Here is a 19753-nt window from a genome sequence, read left to right on the forward strand (position 1 = left end):
TACTTATTTCTTTACATTTGTTGACTAAGGATGTCCCATCTGGGAAATCACATCTCCACTACAGTTTCAGGAAGTGGATCTCCAAAACAAATTAAAAATACAAGAAAAAATAAATATAAAACAATAAAATAGAAAGAACATATAGAGCAAGGTTTTAAGAGTATGCATAGCAGTTTCAATATGACAATGTTAATAACAGAGTATCATATGCATGCAACAAATAGTGCACAGAATCATATACTCATAGGCTCATAGAATCATAGAAAGGTAAAGGCTATGGAGACTTGTGACTACTACATGTTGTCTGTTTCCACCCTTGACTGTACCTCTCCATTCAAGCCTGGGGGATATTATGAATAGCTATCAAGTTATGTAGGACATGTGTGAAGGAAAATACTATATCATACTGGATTATCAACAGGTGGAGTATACCCCAGAAGTGTGTGAGAGAGACAGAGAGAGACTGAACAAGTCTGCCCCTCCACCTTGATTTGCTGAAGCAGGTTTACATACCTTGTTCTGCTGTCTGTTGGTCTGTCTGATTCGTGAAGTTGCAAGATATCCTGGACTACTGGGTTCCTGATTGCCTGTAAGACAAGGCACACATCTAGTGTGTGAACATGGGCTAATTTATTGGCTAGGCTTATAAGGGCTTCAGGGCCAGTAGCCTAGTAACTTTGGTATGATCCTATGATCCTCTGAGGAGCCTATAAGACTAATAAATGAAGGACAGTTCTTGTGGTCTTTCCTGGTAGCTTATGGATTTTAAGCCAGTAGTCCCCTTTGTTAGGAAATTCAGTGGACTTTCTGTTTGATACGCCTGGGAGGGTACAATAACATGGAACCAAAACAGGCAGGTGTCACCAAGACCAAGAAACAAAAAAAGGACACCACAGGAACCAGGCAGCACCAAAAATAATCCTTCGATGTAAAGTGTAGCAAACTGCTCACAACCAAAATGCCAGCATGTAGATTTTAACGCTTTATTAAAGATCCGTTTTCGTCAACCACTGCAGTATAGTTTTGACCAGCGGTGGTGGTGCTGCGGTAGCTTTGTCATCTCACAGTAAGATGCTATCCGGTTCGATTCTCAGCTAGACCTTCAACAAAGGTACACCCATTCACAGATGTCTCCACGCAGAAGACGCTCTAGCTGAGAATCGAACCGGATAGCACCTTACTGTGAGACGACAAAGCTACCGCAGCACCACCACCGCGGGTCAAAACTATACTGCAGTGGTTGACGAAAGCGGATCTTTAATAAAGTGTTAAAATCTACCTGCTGGCGTTTTGGTTGTGAGCAGTTTGCTACACTTTACATCGAAGGATTACTTTTGGTGTTGCCTGGTTCCTAGGGTACAATAACATCTTTAGATCTGGATGATATACTCTTGTTGATCAGTTGCACAAAGTGCACATATTTCATGAAAATTATTGCTGCTTGGTGATCAAAAGAAAGGAAATTGTCATCCCAGATTTCCAGGATTGTAACAACATTTTCATTTTGAAGAGAGTTTTGGCAATTCTATATGCTGGGGAGATGGAGATAGTCTGTCTGCCAAATAAGACAATTATACATTTCTAAGCATATAGCTTAAATACATTTTTAATGCAAAAACATTTGGAAGTTTAAGTTCGTGTTGGAGGGCTTCTATGTCAGAAGGAGAATTGACAATGACTCCCAGTTTGCAGACATCCACAAACTTGTTTAATTACAGGTCTTGTTTTTTTAGTCTGCAAGTAATACATGTAAATACAGGACATTAGCAACTAGAAGTCAAAAATCCACAAAAGGACAACTAAACTGACTAATAACAAGGGAAGTAGACCACGGTAACACAGCATATAAATTTTTAACCCTTGAGCGCTTTTGTCCCAATATAGTGGACTTCATCAGAATAAAATATAAAACCACAAATCAGATTTATATAGTGAAACTGACATCACATGCTAGGCTTACCTAACCAATAACATTACAAATTAACTAAAACACCTACCAAGGCAAAATTAACCTGTTCATTCCTGGCACAAACTGCACTAACCATGAATACAAAATTTACATAAATTACATATATATCCACACATAATCAACATGACTTAAACATCAGTATGTAACATATGCAAATGCATACACTCTCAATACCTGCATAAAAACATTATGATATTAAAAAGCTATAACATGAACTGGACTTTCATTCTCAATATATTACTCAAAGAGACGTGTTCATTTAAACCAGAGGGTACTGTAGCAGTAGTACCACAAGGATCATGTTTTTAAGTTTTGTATTAATGATCAATGTAATTTGGGTCGTGGAGGGGGACCTGAAGCAGATTATCTAGAATATTTAGAACTACAATGGATTCTGCATACTAATGCTACAGTACCCCCTGGTTTAACATGTCTCTTTGAGTAGTATATTGAGATTGAAAGCCAACTCCTTGCTATAGTTAGCCTAGCATGTGATGTCAGATTCACTATATAAGTCTGATTTGTGATTTTCTATTTTATTCTGATAAAGTAGACTATACCGGGATGAAAGCACTCAAGGATTTAATACATTTTGGATGCTGTGTTACTGTGGTCTGCTTCACTTATTAAATACAGAACATCAGTGATCAGGCATTGGGCCCTGTGGGACACCTTTGGTCACCTTCATGTTCATGAATGCTGTCCTTGCCACACTCACCATGCGAATTCTATCTTTTGCCCATCTAATAACATAAGGGTCTATTTGCAAAACATATATCTTATTAATTATGTTAGCATAGGTGATGGTGAAAAAAATGCCTCAACAAACCATGGCAAGCTGTGTGGTCACTGTGAACATTATCACCAACTTGTGTTACCTTTTTCAAGAAGTTTATCAGGCTTATTAGGCAGAATGTACTTTTCTTACACAAACAAATTGCTGTGGATCCAATGTAAGGAGATTTTTTTCATATGAAGTCAGTCAATAAGCATTCTATTACCATATAAATGAGGCTATCAAGCTGATGGACCTATAGCTTTTGGGGTTGGGAATAGGGTCTCCTTTATGGAGTGGTGTCACCAGTACTGTATGCCAAACCTGTGAGGCTGAGACTATTAAATAACTTATGAAGTGGCTCTGGAAGGGCATTTTTAATACTATTGTACAAACAGCTCAGATTGTTATCTGGTACCATGGATGGTGTTTTACTCTTGGAAAGCATTTTCAGTGCACATTCTTTTATGATGATGAGGTGTGATAAGAGGTACAGGTATTGTAAGGCTCTGGCTAGTCATTTTAGTGGCAACATTTGCCCTTCTTTTATTTATTTATGTCCATCAGGTCTAAATAGATTTTACTATTTAACATTAGTTTTGTAAATTGTTGAGTGTTGCTTTTTAGTTTTATAACACACCCAAAGAAAAATATATGATTGTACTTGGCTTCAGATGTCAACCTAAATTTATGACATAACTTAGCAGATCCAATAGTCTTTTTTTAAGTTCTTAGTCAAATTCCCAATACAGTCTTTAAACTGGAAGTTTTTAGATTTGTTGGATACCCTAATTTTACAGCGTTTTCCTTTTACTGTACATTTTAATTATGTTGCTGGACCAGCAGAGATATTTGCTTTGAAATTTCCCATTTTATTTAGATTTAGATGGGACTGCTAATGATATGCATTTAATTACGTGGGTATATAACTCCTTTCATGAATGTATTGCTAAGGTAGTGTCAAGTCTAACATTGTTATAAGTGAGTTCCAATAACTCTTTCTTGAATTTAACAAAAGTTTTGTGCTAGATGCCTTTGAATTCTGTTATATTGCTTTCAGGAGGTTTAGATAGCACGAAGGAAAAAATTACTAGCTTTCTAAACAATCAGGCACAATGCATATAGTTTAGACAGAGACAAAATAATTTTATGATGTACCTCTGGGTAAAGTCTGTGTCTTGGTTTACAATGTTTTTGATTTTAATAAGACACCAGGTAAGATGAGCAATGAAACACATTTATTTATTTGGCTTCAGAGGTTATGTTAGAAAATTTGGCCTCAAAACTGGAAGACAGAGCAACAGTTTAGGTAATACCACATTTACGAAAAGAAAAATCCGTTGTATCCACTGAAGTCTCAGAAAACCCAGTATGCAACATATACTGGGTGAAAAACAAACAAAGCAGAAACCTCGCTGTGTGTAGTGTGAAGTTCACTCCCTAAAAGATGTTGTACCCCTAGCTCACTAATAAAAATCAAACTTTAAAGTACGTACGCTTTGTTTCAATAAAGAATATTTCATTTTTAAGTCAACTGTGGACTACCTTTTATTATTTTATAGTACATATTTTACAGTTTGATTTTTATTAGTGAACTTGGTGCATAACATATTTCAAGGAGTGAACTTCACACCCTCCACATTGTGAAGTTTCTGCTTGGATTTGTAATACCAGTTACAAATCTAATTGCCCTGGGAATCATTAGCTAGTGAAAATGTAAATATTTTTTCTTTTACAGTTTCTCCTTACACTGGCTGCGAGTTTATTACTCTGTTTGCCAATGTCAACTGAAAATGTTAAGCCTTATATCTATTGAATGGTTTTGGAATGTCAGATGTTGAATTACTTCACTCAGGACACAAGAATGCTGTTTTCATTTGAAGATTCTGGCAGACAAGGGGGGGGGGTCTGTGATGTAAAACTCAGCAGACTAGACTGAAAGATTTTTTTTTTTGTTAGATTTTTGATACAAATCTGGCAACCCAGTTGTAAGCCAGTTACAGTTTCTGACACAGAGGAGAGGGCGAACATCTCATTAGATTGGAGAATTGTTTTAGGTCTAAGAGAAGAATATTTCATTTGTACAAGTAAGCATCAATCACTTAATCTGAAATGAATAGTCTTGAAACACCTGTTCTGCAAATAAATATAAATATTTTTTTTCTTGAATAATAACATTGCTGTCGAACAAACCATTTAACAACAGATTTTATGCATTTTATAAAAATGGTTAAACCTCAGGATAACATGAGATAAAGGATTTTGCGTGTTTTGCCAGTGCTAACTGACTTACTGTGTGTTCAAAAACATGGATACCAAGGAATTCACCTTGAGATCAAAGCTGAAGAAGTAAATTTAGGCATCAATGTTGAGAACACATAATATTAGCTTAGAATTGGCTAACAACTTCATCTGCTCCATTTACAAGTTACAGTATACAAAAAAAACTTAAGTGTTTTACTTGCTTTCAAAGATGTAAAAAGCTTAGCAAGCACTGTCAGATAAGAAGTATAACACTGTTCCTTATGTTTATTCATGAAGTCTGTAGTTTTTGTACAAATTACTGAGGAATGAAGATACTAAATATTGGCATACATTTAGGTTTCAGACTTCACAACCTTCAGTAAATCAGGCAACACACAGATCCTGTAACTTTTTAGGTTTAGAGCAGGAAGGCCGGGACATGTTATTGACAGACAGCAGGCAGAAAAAAGAAGTTATGTCTTACTATAAAGTTCCATCTGTGTTGTTGATCTTTGTTAATTCATTACTGATGGGCTACCGGTTCCGTCTTCTGAACTGAGCCGGCCAATATCAGGCTCGCTTCAGCCAAAAACTCTCGAGCCAAGGTCCTACCCAGAATGCTCTTTTCCCTGTTACCTCAGATCGAGTTTGCAAGTTGATAGATAAAAGTAGAGACTACCTCTGGTCATAACAAACCTACCAGAAAGGAGTACATGAGATCAACCAAGAACCTCCGGATGGGGGACGAAGGGTGGGAAGTAATGAATGAATGAAGATCAACAACACAGATGGAACGTTATGGTAAAATATAACTTCTTTATCTGATGTTATTAATCTTTGTTCATTCCTTACTGATGGGACCATTGCCATGCATTTTGTGAACACTCTAGGGGCTGTAGAGAGACCATAGGGCAGGGCTTGAAACTGGTAGTGACTGGCTCCTATATGGAAGTGGAGGTATTTTCTTGAGCATTTGTCCATTTCTATGTGGTAATACACATCTTGAAGATCTACAGAGCACATACAATCATCTTCTTCCAGAAGAGGAAGGATAGATTGAACCGTGACCATTTGGAATTTCTCTGTTTTTACAAATTTGTTTAGCATACTGAGATTCAAAATTGATCTCCAGTCCCCTGTCTTTTGGCACTAAAAATAACCTTGAGTAAAACTGGATCCTGTCTGGTCTGGGTGGACCATCTGGGTGGAACGTCTGGATGACCCTTTTTTGTAGTAGCTTTTGGATTTCATGTGCTGGTGTTTCCCATTGACTGGGTGTAATATCAGGTAATATTCTTGATGAGACTGGGCAAAGATGAAAGGGGATGTGATAGCCTCTAGATATAATCCATTGTACCCATGCGTCAGTTGTTATCTTTTGTCAGGCAGCGGGGTACAAGGAGAAACAACCCCCAACTGTTTCCAGAAGTGAGCAGTCGGGCAATGCTTCAGGAATGCTGATAGGGTTGGCCAGAAAATGAATCTCTGTAACCCCGGTTTTGCAGACCTCCTCTGCCCCGAAAGGGACATCTTCCATTGGTGTTTCCTCCTCTGCCTCTAGGGAAGAACTCTGTACGTGCATCCCAGAAAGAACCCTGTGATTTCTTGTGCCAATTATTTCTGCTCCTCTGATTTCTGGAGTAGAATTGCTGAGGAATGGAGTGTCTGATACCAACGGCAGGCAGGGACTTGCCATCTCTTTCGCACCTTGCCAGCGTATCCTTGATTTTAGGGCCAAACAAAGATGCAGCCTCTATATGGGCATTCATGAAGGAAGCCTTAAAGGAGTCTGCAAAGTCACAAAGGTGCATCCAAGCATGTCGTCTGGTGACTATACCTGCATCTGCCACTCTAGCCACCCCTTCCATTGCATGAGAAATAAGGCACATGGAAGAGATGGAAATGGACTCTAGGGTGGCTATCTGAGAAGCCACATTATCACGGACTTCATCAGAAACAGCTCCTGCCAAGGTTTCAGAGAGCTGGTTGATAAGATCTCGCTGAAGCCTGGTAAAATTTGTCAAATAATTCAAAGACCTTACAACGAAGGTCAATGAAGCAACTACATGCTTCTCTAATCTGTCAATTGCCCAGGACTCCTTTTTGTGTGGATGGACAGTTTGGCTCTCTTTTGCCAAATCCTTCTTAGTAGCAGCTGCCACCATCATAGCATCTACTGGAAGACCTCATGACCAATGGGGGTGCTCAGCTGGGGGCAATAATGTCAGGCCTCCTACGTATCACTTCCATGGTGTCAGGATCCTTCCATGCATGCTGCATGATGAGCTGGACGAGCTCATCAGCAGGTGGGGTAACCCAGGAAGTGGGGGGCTGGACACAAAAAGCCTGCAGGAAAACGGATTTCTCAGAGGAAGGATTAGAGGGCTTCCAGTCACCCCTCTGTCTAAGGATCTCGAGGATATCACCAAAGGATACCGCATCAGAGGGTGACCTTGGGAACCCTTCCCCGTCATCAAAATCTGTATCTTCAGTCAATGACTCCTCATTGGATTCCATGTGTTTTCTCTTACACGATCCTTTGCAGGGTACTTCCTCAGTGGGAGGTTCTGGGGAAGACTGCAAAGAGTGGGTCTCCTGAAGAGGAGAAACCTGAGGCTCTTGTGCCCAGTGTCTGGCAGTTGAAGCTTGTGGCAGTTGCGGCACAGAGGTGGGAGAGGACTCCGACAAATGAGCTTTGCCAGCGGAGGCAAGCACTCTCTCCATGGCCTGGAAGGCTGGCCCACCCAAAGAGGGATGGGAGCCTGGGACCAAGCATGACAACCACAGAACTGATGTCACACCCTGCCCCAACAAGCCTGCCCCCAGACCAGGAGTCTCAAGAGGACCATGAACCTTAAGAGAGATAGAGCATCCCTGGAAGGTGCCATAGAAAAAATTGGCATGGTGCCAAGAGTGCTCTCCACAATGGTACAGCCACTGGCCTGAGAAGTGCCCAATGCCCAGTGCACCAAAGGTCACAAGGATGACTCTGGTTCCAAAGTGAGATCCACTATTGGAGTCAGAGGGACGGAAGCTGCTGTCAGAGTAATAAGCTTCGAAAATTGAGTGGAAGTCAAAGGAGGAGTATACACTGGGGTTTGAGGCAATATACACTCACCTGAATGAGGAAACATGGACTTTGATGGTTGCGAGAGACCTCTGGTCACTAGCAACTGGTCAACAAGCCACAACACATCCTGTTCAGAAAGAGTCTTGGTTGACCTCATGGAGAAAGCTAATGGTGATTCTGGCCTTTCTAGGAAAAGACTATACTGACTGCTAGAAAAAGGATCCAGTGAAGGGGAATATTTGTTCCTTGCTAATTCTATAGGTGCAGAGCTCTGAGCTGAGGATGTCTGCACCAAAGAAAATGGTGTGGAAAAAGTCTGTGCTGAGGATGTCAGTGCCATAGTAGTTGAAGGTGTCTGCACCGTAAAGGTAAAGGTCTGCCCTGAATGGTACAGTACCATAGTGGAAATTGTCTGTACCAGCAATAAGGATGGTGCTGAGAAGGACTGAACCGAAGTACATGTTGGTGCCGAAAATATCTGTGCCGTGAAGTACAAAAGAGTCATAGTTCGAGCCGAAGGTGACTGTACCAACGGTGCCAAAGGGGACTTAACTTGTATTAACGGTGCCGTTAGGGGTTGCAACAGAACTGTCTGAACCATAGTTGTCTGCACAGGGAACTCCAGTGCCAGTATCGATAAAGGAGACATGGCTGTAGTCAAAATCATTTGGGGCAGTGCCGATCCTGGAGCCAACAGGGTCACAGGAGGCAGTGCCGGAGTAGTAATCCATTTCACCTTCTTGTGATTAAACTCCCTACAATCTCCAGAGGGAGAAAAAGGGAGTGATTTTGATGAAGAAGAGGAAGAATGCCTCTTGCAGAGTTTAACAGGTGGGGGTGAGCCCTCTGACCCAGAAATAGCCTCAGAGAAAGGAAACTTGAAGAGACCTTTCACAATTAACTTATTCTTCCTTTCATTGACAGTCCTGGTAGAGAAATGTTTACAAATCCCATACGGAGGATCCACAGTCAAGTGGGAGACATTAAGACAGTAGACACATAAGTCATGGCCATAGGAAAGTGGTAACTTACGGCTGCAATCCTTGCACTGCTTGAAACCAACAGAACTTTTCTTATCTGACATAACTGGTGTGGAGAAGAAGCACAGTTGCAAAAGGAAGATTAATGGCTACCCAAGAAAAGGGTAGAAAGAGAAAAGGAAGGATTACCAATGATGGTAATGTACCAAAAAACATGACAAACTAAGAAAACAACAAAGGCAAGGGTATACTCCAAATAACTTTATACAAATAAAAGTTAGCTCTTTCAAACACTGCCAATGCGTGAACTTCTTCAGACAAACAAAAATTACAAGTGCTGAAATATGTAGAAAACTCTCTCAGTGACATCATCAGCTCATTCAATGAATGCCTTTGTTGTTTTCAGTGATGGTAATGGAGAATTACCACCAGGTAAGAAAAGAGGATAATAAAGGGAAAAGACTAAAAGGGAGAGAGTCTAAAGTGTGCGATGGGATAGGAAAATATTAGAATAAACTTTTGAGAAAAATTTAGAGTAATAATATATAAGTTTTCAAAAAATTAGACAGCTGAGAGAGTGGCTTGACATTGCTGTACAGCAATGCGGCAAACAAGATCTGAGGTAACAGAGAGCAGAGCATTCTGGGTAGGACCTTGGCTCGAGAGGTTTAGGCTGATGCAAGCTTGATATTGGCCAGCTCGGTTCCGAGGATGGAACCGATAACCCATCAGTAAGGAATGAACAAAGATTAACAACATCAGATTATGTCTTTTATTCTGTCTCTGTCATTTGTACTGGCAGATTTTGCTGTCTATCATGTGACCCGACCTTAACAACTTAAGTAGGGGGTGCTTAACGTTTGTTAAGGTCAGGTCTCGCACCTCTCCAGAACTTAACTGATTTATTTTTTTTCCAAATACTGGAGCTTAGTTAGCATATTTCATGCACTACATAAGCTTATTTAATCCTTAAGCACTTTTAAGCAGATATATTACGCTGTTCTTCTCATGTGTTATAATTTTAAGGAAGCAGGGTTAGTTGATAAGGAAAGCCTTGCAACATGTTGATGAAACAGTCAGGTATAGAATAGATTTTTGTTTGTCACATTTAGAACTGAATATTCTCTCTGGAAGTAGGTATTATATAACTAGCAGCAGTTTATTCTCTTTGCCATTTATGTCATGAAACTAATCTAAAGGATTCAAGTGTATGCCTTTTGTAAGAGAATCATTACATTGTACATTAGTAGAGAAGTCATTCTAGGCTTGGTGTATACAGCTTTCTTTTTCAAGTCCATTTTATAGCATCTGATGTCAATAAGCCTTCAGAAAAATCTCACAAATGAAGCTGGGTAGATGAAAAAATCTTTCTGATGGCTATTTAATGGAGAATGGCTGTGAATGAGGTGGCTGGAATATTGCACAATATGACAGGACAAAGACAAGAAAGGGTTGCTTCATATCCTTTGAGATAAATGTTGTTCATTTAGTGTCAGGATACAAATTTACTGAGAGTGTGATCACTTTGCCTTTCTATTGATCTGGAAATCATGACTGATTCACAAATACATTTCTAACAGGGCTTTTCTCTAACAGTTGAAATGGTAAAGCATTTGCCCTTGCTGCTGCTGTTTAAAATTAGCAAAGTGTAATTTGTGTCACTATTATAAAAAGAGATGATGCTAGCAGTTTTGTTTAGTATATTTGTGTTGGTTGAATCTTATATCATAAAAGCATAGGCAGGGATAAACAAGAAGACACCTTGCAGCAATGGGTTCATATACTTTTAATAAATCATCCATAACTTTTCATAAGTGCAAAAATTAATTGTTGTTTACCTTCTACTCCATGTAAGTTACCAAGTCTCATGAAGTAGCTAACAAGTATGATCATCGTTCCTGCAACCTTAAGAAACAGAGCTGTTCAGGCAGCTTGAATTATTTTTAATTATTAAATGCTACTTAGGGGTGGCCATGGTGGTGCAGCGGTTAGCATTGCCAACTCACAGCAAGAGGTTCTCCGGTTCGATTTTCGGCTGGAGTGCCTTCTGTGCGAAGTCTGCATGTCCTCCCTGTGGTCGCATGGGTTTCCTCTGGGTACTCCGGTTTCCTCCCACATCCTAAAGACATGCTGTAGGTGGATTGGACACTCTAAATTGGCCCTAGGTGTGTGTGTGTGCATGTGTGTGCCTTCTGTGGAAGGTTGGGCGCTGGGCTGGAAACTTAACACTGTAAAACTCCACTGCCAATCATGAGCGGACAGGTGATCCGCTGTGGTGACCCCTAACCGGGAAAAGCCGAAAGAAGAAGAAGATTAAATGCTACTTACAAGACTTAGAATAGTACCTCATATATAGTGACAGCCAGTCTTTGAAGAGCAAAAACTTTTTTAGAGATGAGCATCAGACACTCTGTTAAACTCTATGTAAGAGGAATATATGAGACAATTAAATAAAAAAACATCTTTTTTTGGCTTCACCTCTTCAGATGACCACAGTCACACTAAGTCACTGAGCATTGTACTGTGTTACTCTGCTGGCCAATTTTGGTTTTGTTAGACACATCAGGACAGGCTTCGCATGAATGTAAAATCAAATAACTTATCCAGGTAAAACTGATCAGTGTCACTATTTTTCAACAAAATTGCAGCCAAGCATTTTTTTCATTTAGCTATCTGATAAATATTTCTCCAGCAGACTTCTGGATAATTCTTAGTTTCACTTTCTTTCTTTTCACACTTAGTTAAGAAACAGCATGAGAGAGTGTGTGTGTGTGTGTGTGTGTGTGTGTGTGTGTGTGTGTGTGTGTGTGTGTGTGTGTGTGTGTGTGTGTGTGTGTGTATGCGCATTTGTGCATGTGTTAAGAGGAAGAGTAAAATTAGGGTGATAAATAAAAATGGGTACGCAAAAGTCCTAATAGCTAGAGACAGTGGCGTTGGCATAGGAGCTGGACAAGATGTTTTTTAGAACTGGTTCATCAAGTTGTTTCTATTTCTTCTTTGGCCCTTATAGTGTTGCTTTCATTAAGGTCTGTGAATTATTTTTCTTTTTATGGTTACGTTTACATTTTATTCATTAATTTTAATCAATCACTTTAGCATATTAGGCAACATTGTGGCTTAGTGTTTATAGCTACAGAGAACTGGGTTCAGTCTTGACATCCAGTCACTGTCTTTGTGGATTTCATATGTTATTTCTAAAATTCTAGAATGTGTAAAAATCTGTTAACCATTTTACTGTGTAATTTAATTTAATCCTTACTTGAGCTCAGGATTAACTCTTACCTGTGGAACTTGTTTAACTTGCTTACTTATGTAATCTCTGTAAATAGTCTGTTTGTAATATTGTTCTGGTCAGATTACTAAATTCTGTGGTTAATACAGTATTAGAGATGACACAAGAGACCAAGGCTCAAACTTTAGCAATTTTATTTTTAGCTTTTAACAATTAAGGTTTGTAACAAAAAGCAATTGACTAGTCAACATGCAAAAAAACCTAAAACCTATCACATTAATATGCAAAACCTAACCTATAACCTATCACATTAACAATTATAAAAACTGTTAAATCATGTACTAACAAGCATATGCAAAAAGAGAATCATCAGTACAGCTATCTGTTCAGTCAAGACAGGGCCGACACTGGCAGGCAATGCTGTATGCTCAGTTCAGGCTCTTGCTTCAATCAGATCCGGATGATGATGAGTTCCAATCTATTGCCAACCTCTGAGCCTTTTATAGGTTTGAGCATGACATAGGGTCAATAGGTTCAGCTGATGACACCTAGGCCCATAGTTTAATCATTCAGCTGATGACATTTAGATCACCAGTTTATTCATGAGCTAATGAACTGTTTTTTAAAACACTACAAATCATTTCCTGAGTTGTCAACAAGCCCCGTAATGTTTAGTTTTATGTCTAGTTTTATACATTACTTCCTCCTTTCAGAAGGCCGTTTGCCCACAAACCTATGGTATAGTTCCTCTTTGAAATCCCCCTCTTTCTGGTAAACAACTTTTAAACTGGCAAACAACTCCAAGGGTTAACTAAAGTTCAGTTATACCAGCATCAGTGTGCAAGGCTTGCCTTTGAAGCATAATTCTTTTAGGTTTCATGTATGTATATTCAATTAACAGCATATCAATCTAACATCAAGCACACCTACAAACACACAGCAGTTCAATGGCTTAGAGCATCAAAGATCAGGTAAACTGTGTGGATCCGTCACAGGCCACCCCTTGCACTAAGCAATGATCGCTGTGTGCTTCTAATAATGTGCAAAATTGACAGCATCTTATTGTATTTTTTCATGACCTTACAATAAATGCAGCAGGAAATTAAGCAGAACAACACTGAAACTATTGTGGTCAGCAATAAAGGGTGTAAAAGCAAGTTAAACCAGGCAGAAGCCTTTGGTGACCACATAAAAATATCATACCAATGTGAAACAGTCATGTCTTGAATTTCATTTGCAATTTGAAGAATGGTACCTTTGTCTTTAATTATTTTAATTACAGTTTGATGTGCATCATGTAAAGTCTTATTCAGCAGGAGCAGTACAGCTTGCCCTTCCTGCTTAATCTGTTTAAAGTCCGGGTGGACTAGAGATGGCCATCAAAAAGTGTGTAATGGTTCTATGCTAGCATTTAATGTGATGTCCATCCATCTAGTCAATCTGATCAATTCCCCAGTGCAAAAATCAATGATTGCATGTACATTACTTTTACAATGTGCTCCACTGTCTGTGATTGTTCCATCACTCCAAGCCAGCTTACAGGAGGATACTACACAAGCTGTGGTATCATTGAGTTGATAAATGTCTGTCCCATTCACTATATATCTATGCCAAACACATTCTCCAGTCCCATTATGTAAACATGGATGAGGCTTTCTTTTAATTAGCATGCACACCCACCCCTGGGGCCAGGTCTCACATCCTGCTAAATCAATGGGCACATCATTATAATCAATGAGATTAGATTCTATCTGAGGCACCCACCAGTTACTTCCGAATTGCAAAGGCAATGCTACAAATGGACAAACTTGTTTTGTTCCCTTTTTACTAGCAAGATAATCAAAGATCAATATGCAAGAGTCATTTTCACATGTGAAATCTAATGGTTTTAACCAATTATACAATCGCAGCTCATTTTGCCAATGGCTTGGTCGTTTTGCCCCCCACACCTGAATGAACTGCAGGTACTGCTGATTGGCAGCCAATTGGGATAAAATACAAAAGCTCTGATTTAATTCTTTAGTAAGGTTGTTCAGAACCTGTTCCGTATACATATTAGCATGATCTATCCATCTCCACATGACAGTTTGAGTTATAACACTAACTACGGTTCTTTGACCGAGCTCGGGATCATGATCAGCTAATAGCTTAAAAGCCATGTTTAGATCTCCACCTAAACGGCTTAATTTACTTCTCAAGGTGTCAATGTCTATGCTATTCAGAAATCCTGTACCCGTCCCAACCGCTCCTAAAGCAGTTCCCATTATTCCTGTGACATCACGTTTGTTCTTTCTATATCGGTAACGCCTATGTTTCAAGCGTAGGGAGTTAATTGGCCATAAGTTGGTGGATTTGCATTGTGAATGTCTAGTAGTGATATCTACTGCGGTCATATTAATTATCATTTTAATATGCTGAACAATTCTAGCACTACTTACAGTTTTACATCCTCTTGTATATCTTACTATATGTCCTAAACCATCAAATACAGTTGAACTGTTGTCCATAGTATATATCTCCAAATTTGGAGATCTGGTTTCTGCAGTGCTGTTTTCCCTTTGAAATTTGGCTATGCAGGAAGAATCTAATGGAGACTCAGCCAGAGAAAATCCTGATTCATTCACTCTCTGATATAAGCCCCCAGCAGGATCGGCAGTGCATTTCTCTGGATGTCTGTCACAGTTTAATCTACAAACAGTTCTGATGTATTCTGTGCTGGTCAAATTCCATGTCAAGGTGGGTTTGGTAGTCACTGCAAACAACGCTCTTCCCAGCTTCCAGTAGAAGTCACAATCCCCTGTCAAGTTAGCCACGTCTTCCTCACTAAACAGGGGAATAGGGTCATGGCACTCATATGGTCCATCTAGGTGTCTTCGCTGGTAAGAGTTGGTGTCTTCCCAAACAGTGGCAACAATCTGTGGAGAGGAAAATATAAGGGTTGTTTAGCAGAATCAAGCAACACTAAAACAGTATCACCAGGTCCATCACAGATCACAGTTCCACGCTCATTTGGTTGCTGGGGTGTGGTTACTACTACCCTCATCCCCAACCATTTACTCGGGCTAGTATCATAGTCTTGTAGTAGGATGACAACATCCTGGTGTATACAAATTTCTACTAAAGGTAACCCCTTTTTCACAGTTTGTGTTCTGTTATCTAAATTGATGACTTTTACTATCACCTCTTGTTCTGGTTCCCATAGCATGAAAACTTCCCAATTTTCTCCCAATAATCCTTTTTGTCCCCAGTGCCATTTTTCTGGGAGAAACAGCTTCCAACCTGTCTTAACTAACACAGTATCCTGTGCTGGTACTCTTTGCTCAGTCAATGCACATAGCCAAAGCCGAGTTTGGTCAATGTTTGTTAGCATGGGGTATATTGCATCTGGATTCAACCTTTCCAGTTTTAAGGTACAGCAGTCTGATTGGATGTCATTCATATGCATTTGCAGGGGAGTGCCTTGCTGCTTCCGAGGTCTGTTGTTTAACTGACTTACAGCTTGTTCCAATACCTTTGCCCATCCTCGCAAAGTTCCGTCACTTGTATTCTTATGAATCTGTTCTTTAAGAAGTCCATTGTACCTTTTAACCAGACCAGAAGCCTGGGGATGATATGGTATGTGTAGTACCCATCGAACTCCATTTTCTTTTCCCCATTCTTGGACCTCAGCTGCTGTAAAATGACTGCCTTGGTCACTTTGTATTTCAACAGGAGTCCCATAGGTTATGCATAGTTTATGCAGTCCCCTTAATACTGCTTGTTGGTTTGCCTTTTTTGATGGGGAAATCATCAAAAATCCCGAATAAGTGTCCACCATGGTTAGGCAGTATTGTTGATTTTGATCCAATGGCAAGGGACCAATAAAATCTATCTGCCAGATCTGAGCTGAATGACTGCCTCTATGTATATGTCCACATGCTTCTGATTGCAATTGCTTTCGTTTATTTCTTTGACAAATTTCACATTGTTTTATGACATCTATCAGTACATCTTTACTGAGTTGCATACCATGTCTCCGTGCCCATTCCATCGTAGCATCTCTCCCCAAATGTCCACTTCGATCGTGGGCCCACCTGGCCATGCTGATATCCTCAGGCTTCTCCTCAACAGTACGTACTGCAGCCATTTTATCTGCTTGCTGGTTATGCCTTCTTTCATCTGTCACAAGTGATGCATGAGCATCCACATGTCCAACACTAATCTGGCACCGCTGTGCCTTTTCCCAGATCTGCAGCCAATCTTCTGACCCTCCCCATAAAGGTCTACCATGAATTTTCCAATCTTGTTGCTGCCATGCAGGTAACCAGGCTGTTAGTCCTTTATAAACTGCCCAGCTATCAGTGTAGATATATGCTTCATCTCCAAGAGATAAATTATTAATCACTAAAGCAACAGCTCTTAATTCTGCCTGATTGTTTGAACCAGCAGTTCCTTCATCAAACAATACAGTCTCTGTTTGTGGGCAGTAAGCTACCGCAGTCCAAGTTCTGCCATTTGATCCAATTTTTGCAGAACCATCAGTAAACCATGCACATTTCCTCTTCTCCATGTCCAACTTATCGAAAGGTGATGCCTCACGTATTGGTGATTTTGGAAGTTCATACCGTTGTTGCTCTATTGTATCAGCATCATTCAATATTACCAGGCCAGCCAACTGTTGCTGTACCTGGGAAACTCCAGGCACAATATTGGCTCTTTCTTGCAAGTACCATTTCCATTTTTGTACAGTCGAAGACTGTGCTATCAATGTTTTCATCAGAGTATTGTCTCGTAACCACCCCTGGATTGGGTAGTCTACTTTCACTGTCACCGTCTGTTGTTTGGTCAGCCCCTCTACATGAATCAAGACAGTATATACAGCCAGTACATGCTGTTCGAGAGGACTGTATCTAGTCTGTGCTCCGGTCAGGGATTTAGACCAAAATCCCAGTGGTCTTTTCTTTCCCACATCATTCTTTTGCCACAATCCCCAGGACATGACATTATTAGCAACAGTCACTTCCAAAATAAAAGGTTGCTGTGGGTCTATTGGACCCAGTCCCACACTTTGTTGCAAGGCTTTTTTCACTTCCTCGAAGGCCATCTGCTGTTTAGGACCCCACTGAAAGTCACATTTCTTTCTAGTCACATAGTGAATAGGTCGTAAAACTTGCCCAAGGTGTGGTACAAATGCTCTCCAAAAGCCCATTGCTCCCAAAAAGGCTTGTGCCTGCTGTTTTGTTTTTGGGACCGCAATCTTTTGGATATTTTCTAAGGCCGATGCAGGTATTTCTCTTTTTGCTCCATTCCATATCATACCCAGGAATTTCACTGATGTTCCCTGTTGTGTTTTATCCTTATTTATTGCCCACCCTCGGCTCTGAAGGTGTTCAATCACTGTTTTCAATGCAATGTCCACATCCGGCTTTTCTCCTGTAATCAGGACGTCATCAATGTAATGGAATACAGTCACTTTATTTAACTGCAACTTAGCCAGGTCTCTGGCCACCAGCCCATGGCAAAGGGTTGGGCTGTGTAGATATCCTTGTGGAAGTACCTGGAAGGTATATTGCCTCCCCTCCCAGGTAAATGCAAATTGAGCCCTACTCTCTTCTGCTATAGGTATGGAGAAGAAAGCATTTGCCAAGTCCAAAACTGCATGGTACGGCCCAGCAGAAGAAGAAAATCTCTCCACAATGGTAACAATGTCCGGCACTGCTGCAGTTAAAGGTGGAGCCACCTTATTCAAGCCCTGATAATCTACCATCATACGCCAGGAACCATCAGGTTTTTTGACGGGCCACACCGGGCTATTGAATGGGCTCACAGTCGGTTCGAGTATGCCAACACGAAGTAATTCCTGGATTGTTTCAGTAATTTCTGAATGGCCCCCTGGAACACGATATTGTTTGATGTTGGTCACCACTTTTGGTGTGGGAATATGCAAAGGTTCCCACTTGGCATCACCTCGAACAACAGCCTTGACTGCATTGACTGAACAGTGCCGTACTCCAAATCTAAATGGCCCTACTGTAGTTTCTAAGGTCCTACCCTTTAGAACATCTATTCCTAAAATGTGTTCTGGTACAGGAGCTATCACGGCTACAATGGCACTAGGAATACCATCCCCAAAGGCTATTCTTACTTTGGTTTTGACACCTATCGTCTTTGCCCCCCCATATCCATCAATCTCCACAGACTGTCCATGAAATTTACGGGGGTTGCCTGCAAAAATAGTTATTTCTGATCCAGTATCTACTAAAGCCATTACGTGTTGTGGTCCTCCTCTCCAAAAAATGGTAAGAGGCACGTAGGGGCGTCGGTCCCCAGGTGTAATGGCTCTAACTGTGCCTCTAGCTACTGGGGACCCACCTTCTAGTCAATTTGCTTCCATTTTTTCCATTGGGGTTTTCCACCCTTCTCCCCAATCTCTTTCATCAGTAAACTCTCCCCTCTGCCATTGTGCTAGCTCCTCATCAGTGGGGATGTCAGGATACAACTGATTCCACCCTTTCTTCCCTTCAGTGGTACTTCTGTTTGGGCTTTTTGCAGGGGTTTGTTTTCCTGAAAGATCTGATTCTCTTCCTTTCTGCTTCTGTTTCCATCTTTTGTATATTTCTTCTGTAGTTATTCCATCTATTTCTGCAGCTTCTACCCCCCATCTTAGCAAATCTAGAAACATCTGTCTCCTTGTTACTTTTTCACTACCCGTGCTTTTTAACTTGTCTGTATTTGCCTTTCTGGCCTTCCTCTGCTCTTTCTCTTCTACCAGCTCTGCCAGCTGGTTTAAAGTAGACATTACATCCCATATCGGTTGGCCAATACACCCTGCCAAGGCAGCCATAAGCTGCCCTTTCCACCATTGTGGGGCATTTTTAATTAACTTATTCCTCATATTACCAGTAAAGATTTGTCCGTCTGGCCCTTTTGGAATATGCAACTCCCCATTTATCATTTCTAATGAGTAAATAGTTGCTAACATGGCCATTTCCTTAGCTGTTGGATTGCTTCACTATCGTTTTCCAGGATTTGCACTCCTCTGCTACTGCTCTTGCATCCCGCCAACTGGCCCGTCAGACTGAGGCTAACCATACCACCAATGTATTGATATGGGGATCTTTATGGTCACAATTGTTCACTATCTGCTTCAGCCGGGGGTGAAATACTAAACAGGCACACTGGTGCATCTCTTCATCACTCAGTGACACCTCTCCCCCTGTATCCCAGACCCGAAGAAACCAAGCCAAGAGGGACTCCCCAGGCTTTTGCTTATAAGTCTGAATTATCTTCAATAACTCTGTCTGGGAATAACTGCGCACCTCCACCCACTGCTGCGGTTGTCCCCCAGCATGTATTGAATTTTTCTCTACAATTGGTCGGGTACTCACTGATGGGGAATTTATTATTTCAAAGTCATCATTCATTTCATCAGAAGAAGGGAGATCTCCTTCCCATTCTTCAGGGTCAAACTCTGCCTTACATATCAAGGCACGCACTCTAGGCC

At 40.6% G+C, this 19753-nt stretch overlaps 1 protein-coding gene across 3 annotated transcripts in view; it reads right to left on the reverse strand.

Moving 5' to 3' along the window:
* Positions 1–19753, reverse strand: part of CDH18 (cadherin 18) — a 3071238-nt gene that overhangs the window by 2038976 nt on the left and 1012509 nt on the right. Inside the window, exon 1 of one of the 3 annotated variants that reach the window (XM_044065286.1) lies at positions 12617–12641. The exons of the other annotated variants lie outside the window; for them this stretch is intronic. The gene's annotated coding sequence lies outside the window, so the exon portion shown is untranslated. Of the gene's footprint in view, positions 1–12616; positions 12642–19753 lie in introns of those variants that run through there. 3 annotated transcript variants of the gene reach the window in all.

This window comes from Protopterus annectens, chromosome 3.part0 (genome assembly GCF_019279795.1).
Source record: "Protopterus annectens isolate FY-2018-M chromosome 3.part0, PAN1.0, whole genome shotgun sequence".
NCBI lineage: Eukaryota > Metazoa > Chordata > Ceratodontiformes > Protopteridae > Protopterus > Protopterus annectens.